Raw genomic sequence first — 14,079 nt, 5'->3', positions numbered from 1 at the left:
GAGAGAAGACACTAATCAAAAACCCAGAGCTGACTCACACCTCTGCAAATATCTATGCATAGATCTCTCATCCCAGAGATCCAGAGGTTAGAGGCTAGAATTTTGCATATTGTAAGGAATTGTTGTTGGTTTCCTGAGACAAACATCAGATTGTTGGGTGATCTAAGCTTTGTATGAGGTGAAGAGGGGCTTCTTTTCTGAGAGGTTGATGTTGGGTCAGAACAACTAGTTGTAACTCCTCTTGGCTCTTTCTTGTTTATCAATAAAAGCTATTCAAGTTTTCCTCCATGCTCTTGTGTCATTGATATTTGCTGCATTTGTATGGTCAATTTACATCTGATCCTAGATTGTTTATGATTATAGATCCATGTCTTTGTATAGTGCTATGCTACTGTGATCTTACAGGTACTTTGTGAAGCTGGGCGTGCAAGGGAACAAGTAGGGAAAGACTATCAAGGAAGAGAGGAATCAAATCAAGAGATTAGCGCAAGACAGAGGTTGGTCTTCTTGTTCCTCTCTATCTATAATTCATAAAGGAAAAACGAAAGTAGCTTTTCTCTGTTTATTTCTAAGGCAGCTATCACACCTTAGTGGGATAGAGCAGTTCTATATAGACACTTTTCCCTGTAACACCCCGGCCGAGTGAGGGTTACATGTAATAAAATCAATACCCCATTTGGCAAAAGGACCAACGGCAATTATAGGGTGGATAGGAGCAGGTGGAGCATGCATCTTTCGATCAAATATTTGGCAGTTGTGGCATTTTCGGACCGCAGTAATACAATCTTTAAACAAAGACGGCCAGAAGTAGCCAGCGCACAATATCTTTTGGGTTGTGGCATACCCAGACATATGACCGCCACACACTCCAGAGTGACAGTCATTTAGAACCCTTTCAGCTTCCTCGTGAGTTAAACAACGTCGAAAAACGGAGTCCGCCCCACGGCGATAAAGAGTATCTCCAATAATCCTGAATTGTTGGGACTGGAATCGTATTTTCCGACGTTCTGGCCTTGAAATTTCTGGCCAAAAGGATTGGGTCTGGAGATAAACGATGATATCCCCATACCACAGATCTAAAGTGCTGATTAGAAACAAGGATTCATCCACAATGGGCTCCTCTGCCACAGTTTCTGTATCAGTACGCAGGAAATCACACATTAACTCCGCAAAGACTAAATATTTCTTAGACTTAGATTTTTCAAATTCCAAGTCGAACTCCTGCAGGATAACGATCCATTTAGAGTACTTGCCGCCTAGCAATTTCTTGGTCAAAATGTAGATCATAGGGTTGCAATCCGAAATTACAGTAGTTTTACGTAGTAAAATGTAGTGACAAAAACGTTGGACAGCTTGAACAGCTGCCAATGCCAATTTCTCCACATGTGAGTATTTTAGCTCAGTTGGATTTAAAGTTTGACTAAGGTAATATGTCACATGCTCAGTTCCGAATTCATCTTCCTGAACTAAGACCATTCCAATGGTGGAATGAGAGGCGGCGAGATACAAGAAGTAATCCTAGTTGTAGTTGGGAGGATGCAATAACGGTGCATGGGTCAACGCGTATTTGAGTGCATCAAAAGATTTCTGAGCTATCTCATCCCAATAGAATGGAGTATTATGTTTCAACAACCGGGTAAAACCCTTTGTAACCTTGGCGTAGTTAGGAATGAATCGTCGTAAAAAATTTGCTTTCCCTTGCAAACTTTGGAGTTGGTGAAGACTCGAAGGAGGAGGCAATTTGACAATAGCTTCGACCTTCGAGGGATCGACGCGAATGCCGGCTTTTGAAACTACAAACCCCAGCAACCGACCCGTTTCTATACAGAAAACACATTTGTGTGGATTCAACCGAATCCGATAATGCCTACACCTCATAAAGATTGCTCGTAAATGGACGAGGTGATCAGCTCGATGTAATGAATGAGCAGGCAAGTCATCGAGATAGGGTTGCACAATGTGCTTGATGTCATGAAACGCATAAGACATGGCCCTTTGAAAAGTTGCTCCGGCATTCTTGAGCCCAAAAGGTAATTTGCAATAAGCAAATGTCCCCCATGGACAAATGAAAGCCGTTTTTGGTTGATCGACAGGTAGAATATTGATTTGATTGTATTCGGAAAAACCATCCATAAAGGAGAATATTTCGTTGTCGGCACAATCATCAATGATTTGATCGATATAGGGAGTTGGGTAATTGTCCTTTGGACAGGCTCGATTAATGTCCCTATAATCGATGCATATTCTTATTGTCCCTTGCTTTTTGTTAACCGGAACAATATTCGATACCCAATCCGTTAACGGGATCGGATAAATGAAACCTGCTTTGAGTAATTTTTCAACTTTTGCTTTAATTGCAGCAGCTTTTCTTGGGTGAATCTGACGCAAACGTTGCCGGACGGGTTTAGCGTCTGGGTAAGTCTTTATTTCATGAACAACAATCGCAGGATCAATTCCTGGCATTTCCTCATAGGACCAGGCAAACACGTCGCAGAATTCTTGAAATAGGGCCTTATATATTTGAATTTCGTCATCTGTACACGAGGCACCTATATGAATGTTCTCAACAATTCCAGGCTTAACCGAAATGTCAATAGGAATAGTTCGAGAGATGTTTCCCAAATTTAACTCTGAATTAGGATGTTTCATTGGATTCTGAGGTTCCTTGACATATTCAGTCGTAAATATTGATGAAAAATCATTTTCAAAACGATTCTTGGGTAAAAACGAAGATCTGTGATGGAGATCTTCCCATGGTAAATCATCTACACATAGGATTTCACGAATTTGCTCATCGGAGTGAACAAGTTCAGAAAACGTGATTAAATTCAAGCTTGATGTGAAAAGTGATTCCTCACGGACCACATTCATGAAGTCAATTTCGGTTGAAGATGGGTCGGTAAATGATTGCACGGCCTCATACGCAATTTCATATTGACTCAAAGGCATGACATCACCAAATGAGTCTATCTCAGATTCAGAAGGAATGATCCAAGGATCATCATAAACAATGGTGTCTGACGTAATCATATGAATGGTTGCAAATGAAGACGATGCGTTGATCGGAGGAAAAGAAAAAGTTCCCAGCAAACCGGCATCTTTAACTAGTCCTACTCCAACATCCTTATACAGGATAGTCATTTTACCGACATGCTGAATACTTTCAGAAGAGGCTGGGTCGGATGAAAAGTAAGCTAGCTGGTCTATTGTTACGATCTTTCCATTATGAGGAAACTTTATAACCCAAAAGACCGATGAAACGACAGCTGTCATAGCATAGGACTAACTTCGACCCAAGAGAAGGTTGTAATCTAAAGGGGCATCAACCACCTCCACATCTATATTAACGGTTTTTCCTTCAACCCCTATAGCCAAATCTTGTAAAATGCCAAAAGGATGAAACCCACGGCCATCAAAGGCCTTTAGAATCATCGAGGATTGATTTAGCGAAGGAGAACCAAGTGATCTCCAACACTGTATCGACATAATACGCGTTGAGGTTCCCTCATCAATCACAGTCCGATGAATAGGCATGTTTTTTACTATCACTGGAATCTAGAAAGCCATTTGATGAGGTAAGAGCGGTGTACTATTTTCTAGATCGAAAATTATTAGGTTCGAGTCCTGAACGTCAACAGCTCCTATAGCCGACAAAAGTAATTTACCCTGTGCTGGACATGATTGCAGCACTTCCAAGGCCGACATTGCTGAGGGTAAAACAGCTAAATCCTAAACAATGTTATAGTTCTGAGCCGCTCTCGCATGTTGATTGAAAGCTAACTTTCGAAGTATACCCTTGGCGGGTGGTTTGATTACCAAGTCTGGATTAGGTTTCTCAATCTGTAGTGGATTGGAACCGGGAGCTGAGGTTGATGGATTAGAATGAGAAGATTCTACTTCTTTACCATCAACAGGACTTTTACTACCATAATCATGCGATCGAGTCGCAATCCTAACATGGGACATCATCAGTATGGGTTCTTCATTGGCACTCGAGGAAGAACCTATCATCTTACTGTCTTGAGCTGGAAAAGGATCCTTCAAAACAACAGGCATTTGGGAACCTTTGACAATATTCACAACCTCTGCATGATGAGGGCAGTCTCTTGTAAAATGTTCATCGTCACAAATGAGACAAGGATAACGAGGTTTGCGTTTTTCATCATTAGATTCCGATTTTTCAAGTTTCTCCTTTGAATTTTTGTCCGTTTTATTCTTCTTCTTTCCTTTCTTCTTTCCACCAGATTTTCATTTGGCTGTAGATGTCTCTACAACGTGAATATCGGCGGAAATCTCTGCAGAAGAATCTCCTGTTAGGGAATCAGGCAAGGTTATGATAGGAGAAGAATTCTTGGAAGACTTCTTCTTACTCTTAGTGTTAACCGTACCAATCATACCATTGCGGCATGAGATCCCAAAGGAGCTGCAGCGATTTGATTTTTCTTGGGAAGATCGGGGATTTTCTCGTGTAACGTACCTGACTGAGTGTAGACCAAGTCAAGGTACTGTGCTTGAGCAATTACTTGCTCCTCAGTAACAACTCCGGCTTTAGCTACATCTTCAGTGATCTTTGGCAACAAAGACTTTACAAACCATTCAGCCAAGATCTGATCTGGAATAAAGACCTTCACTAAACGTCGTCGACGTCTCCACTCATGAATATGATCTGAAATGTAAGTGGACGTCGATTGCTTTAACGAAGTTAACAATTCCATGTCATTGTCATATCGGACTGGCAACTGAAAATGAGTTAAAAACGAGGTAGCTAACTGACTAAAATTATAAAAAGTGCCTCGCGGTAACTCAATGTACCACTTGGCAGCGTGACCAATTAGAGTGCGCTGGAAAATTCTTAGACGGATTGAATCATCTGAAATGGAGTTAGACGCACACCAGAGGTGATAAGTCATCACATGGTTCGAGGGTCCTCTCCTGATTTGCCTTCGAACTTAGGAATATCACTAGGCAACTTATTTGGCATTGGTGGCCAAAACGGAAGATAATTAATGGGATCGTTTGTTAGCGCGACAAGTCAGGCAAGTCCAAAGTTGCGATAAACGGTAACTGACGATTAGGGTCCCTAAAACTATGGGTCATGAGACCAGCCCCAGGAGGAGGATATCTAGGATAACTAGGAATAGGAATTGCATTTGGGATATTGTATCCTCCCGGAAAACCAGGATTAACCGGACCGTACTGGGGTTGCTGAGGTTGTTGATAAGTGTACCCAGGGTACGGTTGATACTGATAGACTGGCTGCTGCACAGCAGGACCGAATTAATACTGTCCCTGGTACGGTTGATAAGTAAATTTTGGTTGACTTGTGAAAACCGTACTTGAACCAGGTTGTCCTACAGGCATCTGAACCGAAGTTTGAAGCGTAGATCCAGACGGAGGTAAAGATGTCTGAGGAGTAGATACAAGAACAGTAGAAACTGGGGCTGTCGATACTCCAGAAGTAGGTGGGGTAGATTGAACAGATGTTGCGGCAGTTGCAGCAGTCGTTTGAGGCGGAGTACGAGGCGTACTAGGCCTAGGCTGAGAAACTACCGAAGGTATAGAAGTTTGAATATTAGACTGGACTGGTTGCTGGGGTGTACCAGAAACTAAGGGTTGTCCAGTTTGAGATGACAACTGTACATTTGGCTACAACACCTATTGAGTTTGCGATGGATCCCACACTAAATTCATTCTGGGGTACGGACCCATAACAGGTTGAGAATATTGAGGACCATAACCAGGTTGAGGGTAGGATTGATAATTCAAAGGTACATTTCCCGTTCCTTGAACATATGATTGACCGGAGGGTGGTTGGAAACCTTGGTTCGAGTACTGACCTTGGGGTTGATACCCTTGAGGCACGTACTGATACTGGGGTTGACCTTGAGGTATAAATTGATACTGGGGTTGACCTTGGGGTACATATTGAGTCTGGGGTTGACCTTGAGGAACGTACTATCCCGTAGGTATGTACTGTCCTTGAGGTTGCCCCCCAGATGCAAATTGGGTACCTTGAGGTTGCCCCCCAGGCGATAATTGAGGCTGCCCCCCAGGCGGTAACTGGCCACCTTGAGGTTGAGGATTGGGAATAGAACCTGACATCATGAGAATATCTTCTACGCTCAATGGCTTAGTACCATTGCTTCCAGTTAATAACCCTTATTCAATGGGTTGAGGAGATGCTCCCGAAAAAGTACCAGAGAGTGACTGATACCCAGAGGGAACAGAAGGACCGCTGTACAAAAAGGATTCGGGTGATTGAGTAAACATGGACGACTGTCTTGACATATTTAACGGAGGATAATAACCTCTAGGTGTTGGGTGATAAGGAACACGAGGTGGTGAAAAGCTTAACCCTGGGTTTTCTAAGAAATTAGTCAAAGAAAGATACCAAGTACTGCTCCTAGGTGGACTGTAAAAAATTGATTCACGCTCCCTTAGCTCAATAACAGGTTGATTTTCAGGGATAGGGATGCCTACTTCTTCTTCTGGAGTAGCAAGTTCTTTGATAGCTATAAGTCCAGAAGGAAGATCTTTGGTGATTATTATTTCTACCCTAGGTGAACCAGGACCACTAGAAGCTGGAGAAGCAAACCCCGATGTCAGAGTAGCAGCAAATTCACTTTCAGGTTCGGATATTTCAGGTTCCTCACCTATATCACTAGTAGATGAAAAGCTACCAGTAACTTCGGAAACAGACACTGATTATGGATTATAATCTGCTACTAAAGCTTGAAAATTAGGATGTACCACCAAAGAAGACTCTCCTTCTTCAGGTGACCCAACTCTACTGTCTCTAGGAGTTACGAGGACTTTCAACCCTTCAGGATGGCTCGGTGAAAACTCAGGAGGTTGGCCCCGAAGTCTACGGGACTTCCTCGGTAATTCAGCCACGATTAAAAACTTTTAACTACTTCACACGCAAACAAAGTAAAATCTCAATGAAAACCACCTAAAGCCTCTAAAGAACCAAACAAATTTGAATCACACGCCTAAAGAATCTAGGAGATCAAACACACACAAACAGTAACTTTCCGTACTGAAAACACTAGTTGGTGACAAAATCCAACATCGCAGAGTTCAATACAGAAATGGCGGTTGGAACAGTTACCCCGGCAACCTGCTTAATGAATAGACTGGCACAAGTTCCTCCACTTAACCGTCTCGAGTGAAGAGAACCCCCAAGAAAATCCAAGTGAGTCTAGCTGACGTCTGCCCCAGGTACAGTGGGATCTTCCCACCACTATCACCTTAGGAAGAATCCTAAATAATATGGCCACTAAGGTTACCAACTGAAACAAATATACCTGGGGGAACAGTCTACGATCCGATACGCACGCAAGGGCAGAGTAGCAAGCTCAATCCCCTTGAAGGCTCCTTGACATAATCCAAGGTTTACCAACAAGTGACCCCAGGCTCCTCGACAATGGTTAATCTGAGGTTTACCGTTTTTAATACGTGAATATCTGGCGTCGTTCCCAATGAGGAAGGATTGATTCCCACACTGGTTCGGACACGATCTCGTGCTTCTCCTTTAAGAGGAGCTTTCCCAGAGCATAAATGCAACAATTGGATTTCTTCCCTACCACAAGATACAGCTACTTGTTTGATTTTATTGTCTTGGAGAGTTAATTACTCTCCTACTCCAAGACACTATCCTAAGCTATGTTGGTGTATCAGAGCCCTAGAAATAAAAATGTTGCTAGATGAATTTTAGTTTAAGCGTTATTTTTATTGGTTTTTGTTTAAGTCAAAAGGTGCGGAGATGAAACTCGTGGTATGAAGACTTGACTCAAAATCACTAAAAATGCACCTAAGATGATTTAAACAATCTTTTCTCTTCGATGAACTTCTAGCTAGGAAAGAGTTTGAAAATGCAAAATACTTTGTAAAAACAAATCTTTCTTAACACACAAATTAAAAGAAGAGCTTTTGTCCTTTCCAATGCACTCAAAACGAGACAACTAGTTATTTCACAAAAATTTCCCTTTTCTTTTCAAAGCACTCAACCACTACAAAACAAACTTTTTCCAAAAGAGATTTTTTATTTTTATAAAGCACTCAAAACTATGCAAACGACTAACTTTGAGATCTATAAACTATAAAACCCTATTTGAAGTCAAAGCTTACAAGATGTATTTTTTAAGGATGTTTTACTTAGCTAGATGTAAACTAAGGACCAATTCATGCAGAATCACAAATCAGTCAAAAACAACCAATTTTGTTTTCTTTCTAAAAATGAAAATCCAAACTTTTAAACATAAGCTTTTCGAAGTTTTGTAAAGAGAAAACACAAAGCGGATTCCTCAACAAGGGTAGATTTCATAAATGGTCAGACTCATAAGAAGGTTGGTAGAGACCAAGGTGATCTGAGGTTCCTACAGCTTCTAAGCTCAGAGCTACTACAAGACCAAAATGAAAAACAAACCCAACAAGCAAAACTCCTAGGAATTTCACCTAAAACCCTAACACCAATGAAATCAACCTAAGGAAAGCTTCTGACAGGTTATATGCAGGTCTGGGTAGTGGATAATAAATTCTAAACAAAAACTAAGCTAACTAACAGAGGAAATCTTAGGTTTTTCAAAATTTTGACAGGGTCCGCAGGCCCACAGTTAACACAGGTGCGGTACCGCTCTGTGCTAAAAGCAAAAGTGCGGATAAGTACGCACTGTGTCAAAAGGCTAGGGTGTGGTCCTCTCCCAAAGCTATGAAAAACGAAAAATAACCCTGGATCTACAATCTCTACCCAATTTCACACACAACAAGCCAAAAACAGAAACAAAAACATAGTTTCTCAGGTCAAAGTAAAAACAAGGAAAAAATCAAGTCCCCAGTGGAGTCGCCATTTTGTCACACGGAATAAGTCAATCTTGTGGACAAGATAGACCTTCCTAGAATCTAAAGAAGACCTAATGACAAGAAAACCAATCAGACACTATCTTTCTCTAAATACGCTTTTATAAACAAAGGCAAACAAGTGTTTTAGGCCTACCTTAGGTCCAACGCAAGTTTGTGGAAGCCTTCGCTCCTTTGATCCAAATGAGCTCCTTTGTCGCGAATCTGCAAACACAAACAAGCAAACAAATTAAATAGCACCTGAAAAGCCAATATCATAAAACATATTTAACATGAAAGTCAAGGAATTCATGAAACAAATGACATGAGACAATTTGTTGAGAAAAATGAGTTTGATTGTATTAATTCAGATCAAGAAGAACTTTACAACTTGTGCCTTGACGTTGTTCAAGCTCCTCCCAGGGTCTAGCAAGAAGTCTCCTCTACTTTGACAAGTTTCACTCTCTTCCCAATGAAGCCAAAAAGGTATGTGATCTCCCCTCTTAAGCTCAACTAGGAAGTCTTAATTTCACCAGCATTTACCCTTAAAAATGTTCAGCTTCTAACCTCCCTAGCAACCAGCCCAATGCCTGAATTTATAGTGCAATGGAGGGAAGTTACTAGGTCCTCCTTCAAAGGGATAAAACCCTCCTTCAAAGGGATAGCTCCTCTCATCAAGGGATTAGCTCCTTCTCTTTTGGGATGCATGAACCACCTAAGAGCGGCCAATCCACGTCAAAATTCCTTCTAGAATCATCTAGAATTTACCTAAAGTGAGTTTTTTAGAATAAACTTGCGCCTTTTTGACTTTCACAGGGGTCCGCACCCACACCTTTAGGGACAGAGCGGGCAGGTCCGCAGTTTTTGTAAACAGAAGGTGCGGGACCGCAGGTAATAGTGAGAGAAAGTGCGGAACCAGAGTTTTATTGATTTTCAATGTCTTTCTCTCATTTTCAAAGCTTGACTTGAAGAGCTGAGGTCTAAGACTTGCTTAGGAGGACAGTACAAGTGATGATAGACCCATACTGACTGCAAATAATCATGGTGACGATATTTTTGTGTAACAGGTCACAAAACTCCCTAACTTCTAAAAACCTAGGGACTAAAGCCCCTTTTGACTTCTATGACCTTCGCGCTCCGCTCCCTCAAACGCGGAGAATTTACAAGTATACAAAATGTACCCCAGGGGACCCTGTCCCAACAGGCCCCCAACAAAATTTTGTGACTCGTCCTCAAGTCACTCTACTAGTGGCAACTTGATATTCTTCTGCAGCTCACTGAACACGTTCTTCAAAACCTACAGGTTACTTTGGTTTTCCAACTTTCAGGCAGTGTAGTTTATAGTCCCATACTTTCTTGCAGTTGCTTGGAGTACTAAGACTATCCCGCAATCATATAGTCATTGCACAGGGGGGATCACCCCTGTACAGCTTCAATTTACTTCCATTGACTTTGGGTCCTAGCCAATGCATTTGAAATTTTTCAAGGAACTTTGTAAACTTACTGTCATATAGCAATACGAAATCTTCATTCTTGAAGCTGTGTTGTTTGATATGGCCATCATGCCATGCCTTTTCATGGTCCTTCTACACTTGCTGATGAAATCCTGCCAAGAAGCGGTCCTCTTTCAGTTCTACAATCTGCGTGAGTCGCTCCTCCATAGTATCATGATCAGCCATGTCTATAAATACTGCAATCCGTAAACTAGGCACAATATATTCCATGGGAATTACAGCCTCCTACCCATACACCAATCTGAATGGGTTTTATCTTGTCAATTTCTTACAAGTAGTCTTATATGCCCAAAGGATCGCTGGTATGCGCACATCCTAGTCATTCTGCTTCACGTTGAAAATATTTGTCAATGTGCTCTCCATAATTTTATTGAAGGCTTCCACCGTACGATTTTCTTGAGGGTGATAAGGTGTACTATTCTAATGATATACCTGGAATTCCTCAAGTAGCGCAGCAATTGTTTCATTTAAGAAGTGCGTACCCCTATCACTCATTAAAACTTTAGGGCAGTCGAATCGAGACAAGATGTATTCAAAGATAAAATTTGCGGTTGTAGATACGCTATAGTCTTTCACAGGTTGTACCTCTGCCCACTTGGTCAAGTATTCAGTCACGGTGATAATATATCTAGCCCTGTCTTTTTCCCTGGTAGTTGTATTGGACCCACAAAGTATATCAACCATTTGTCAAACACCTGCAATGTCACTTGCAGATTTAGGGGCAATTCATCTCTTCGCAAAACTCTCCCCGTTCTTTGACAAACATCGCACGCCCTGCAATAGTTCTTAGAGTCCTTATGCACAGTAGGCCACAAAATTCCTATGCGTAGGATTTTTTGTGCAGTTGCTCTCCCTGCGTAATTTCCTCCCATTATTCCTCCATGTGCTTCTACCAAAATGCTTGGTCATTCATACTTCAGGACATATCTGCACAATATTTCATCAAATCTCATTTTGTATAAATGTCTAGCAATCACAGAAAAACCAGCCGGCTGTACCACCAGTTCCTTCTTTTGTTGTGTCGAATATCCTTCTGGGGTTGTACCTGTAGATAAAAATTTACTGATATCTGCAAAGTGAGCGTCTGCGATGCGAACGACGAAGAGTTTCACATCAGGCAAACCTTCCTCCAAACTTGTAGGTTCATCACCAGTATCAATCCTCGAGAGGTGATCAGGACCAGCATTCAAGCGTCATGGCTTCACAATGACCTCAAAATCGTATTCCTGGAACACCAACAACCACCTGCAAATTCCCCCCCCGCAACAAAGGTTTGTTGACCAAATATTTCAAAGTTGAATAGTCCATATACATCTTGAGGTGCACTCCTAACAAATAGTGCCGAAATATTTGCATCACGTAGACCATCGCTAGTCCTTCACGCTCCGTGGTCGAGTAGTTCTTTTCTGCCTTTGACAACTTCCTACTTGCAAATGCTATTGGGTGGTCAATATCTCCTTCACCCAGTTGGGTCAGTACTACACCCAGCATAATACAAGATGCATATACATGAACATGAAACTCCTTCTTCCAATCCGAGAATACTAAAATGGGCACAGTAACCATTTTCTTCTTCAAAACATCCAAAATTTTCTGGAAATCCTCGTCCCAAAAAAATGTTGCATCCTTTTTCAACAGTATTTCCATCAATGCAGTTATTTACGCATATGCCTTGATGAACTTCCTATAATATATGGTATGACTTAACATTGCACACAGCTACTTAACATTCTTCAAGGCCTCCAAATTGGCGACGACTACAATATTCTCAGGGTCTACCATCAATCCTTGCTTTCAAACCACATGACCCAATAGTATTCCATACAGTACGCAGAATATGCGCTTTTTCAAATTAAGTGCTATCTAATGTTTTTTACAGGTGTCCAGCATGAGGGGAAAACTAGAAACATGATGCTTTACCAATCTGAACATTGTCCAATCATCAAAGTACACCTCCAAAAAATTATGGATAAATCCCTTAAATGTTGCAATTACTACGCACTAAAATATTGTGGGCCCATTCTTGAGTCCAAAATACATCACTATATATTGAAAACAACCCCTCAATTGCAAAGGTGGTCTTAATTTGATCCTCTAGCGTGATATTGATCTGATGGTACCCTGAGTACCCATCTCTGAATGAGTAGGCTTCCTTCCCTCCAACATTCTCCAGCGCCTCGTCTGCAAATGTCGTAGGGAATGGATCACGGACGCACACATCATTCAACTTCCTTAGGTCTACACATATCTAAATTTCATCCTGATGCTTCTTTTCTTGAACTACCATGGGTCTCACCCAGTCTGATTCCTCCACAGGTTCAATGATCCTAGCTTCTAGCATCTTATCCAAATCCTTGTGCTCATTTTCCTTATATTTTGGATTTGAGCGGTAGGGGCATTGCTTTACGGGATTCACATCTGACTTCAAAGTAATCTTCATGATGCCTAGATCCCCTACCATCCCTTTTAGATAAGAGAACTTGTTGGGAAACAATTCCTGATACTCGCACAACAGCTCCAAAACCTTATCAATTGTATCTTTATCCCAATAATCGCCTATCTTCGCAAACTTTGGCTTGACGTTTGATCCAATATTCACTTGCTTAGTTTTTAAAGGCTCTGATATGTTAGGGACTTCTACCTTAGGTCCCTCGACTTCACGTTGTCCTTCGGACTCGGGAATATCAATATTTATGGGATCATCTTCACTTTCCTCTGTAGTTACATTATAACATTCAAGCACATGTCATAGCTGCGTATTCCAATCTGGTTGTACCCACTCAACCAGCTCTTCATGTATTTTGAAGATCGCAGCTTTGATTTCTTAGAGTGTCTCATCTATACATTCAAATCCATCTTCAAAGTTGAAATTTAGCAAAAATGTTTCATTCAGGATATCCCATTCGTTCATCCCATGTCACAGCTCAGTTTCCAAGTACCAGTTCATTTGGATGGTATCCAAAGTATGACAAAAGATGTGAACCCATTCAGGCTACAGTTCCTCTCCCCATGCTTTTTTCCATCGCACCAAGTGATTGCATGGATCGTCCTTCCCTGTGTATTTCTCCACCATGTGGGTATTGGCATACCCAAACCTCATCTTCATCATTCTCCGGTATTCTTTCCAATTGGAAAAATTTTCCTTATGCATACCCCACCAATAGGCAGGGGTAGCTCCCAGTGCAATATCTATAGCTTGGAACCGATGTTCTTCTGGCACATCCCTTTCAAAATTATCCAAAAAAAAATTAACATCTTCTGAGCCATCATAATAAGGTAAATTTTGTACCTCAGTGGATATGCATCAAAGCAATTTTTTCAACATGTTACAGCGCAGCAAGGATACTTCATGTAATCAGTTATGCCAATGTTCAAGCTCCTCATCAGACTCTAAAGTCTAGGAACTATCCCTATCCCATGTGATTTTCCATCTGCAATGGGGTTGATCTAGTCATCATCGTGTGTAGTGATCTTATAGATATGATAAAGATCGTCCCCTTCTTCATAATCACGTACTGGTTCAGTATACCGCACACCTTCAGTCAAGTCCAATGGAACAATGATCTGGAGCTCCTTTGTTTCGAACATCATTCTGTGCTTTTTGAGATTTATGGTTGCATCCCTATCAAAGGTCCAATCAATTCCCACTAGCGTAGGGTAAGGGTTACTATCATCAACTATCTCGATCACTTCAAAGTCTGCCAGAGCACTTTCTCCTTCAATATCT

This window comes from Pinus tabuliformis, chromosome 3_1 (assembly GCF_031772625.1).
Source record: "Pinus tabuliformis cultivar Carrire ecotype Pingquan chromosome 3_1, CPIR1, whole genome shotgun sequence".
Taxonomy (NCBI): domain Eukaryota; kingdom Viridiplantae; phylum Streptophyta; class Pinopsida; order Pinales; family Pinaceae; genus Pinus; species Pinus tabuliformis.
This window is presented reverse-complemented; position numbering follows the sequence as displayed.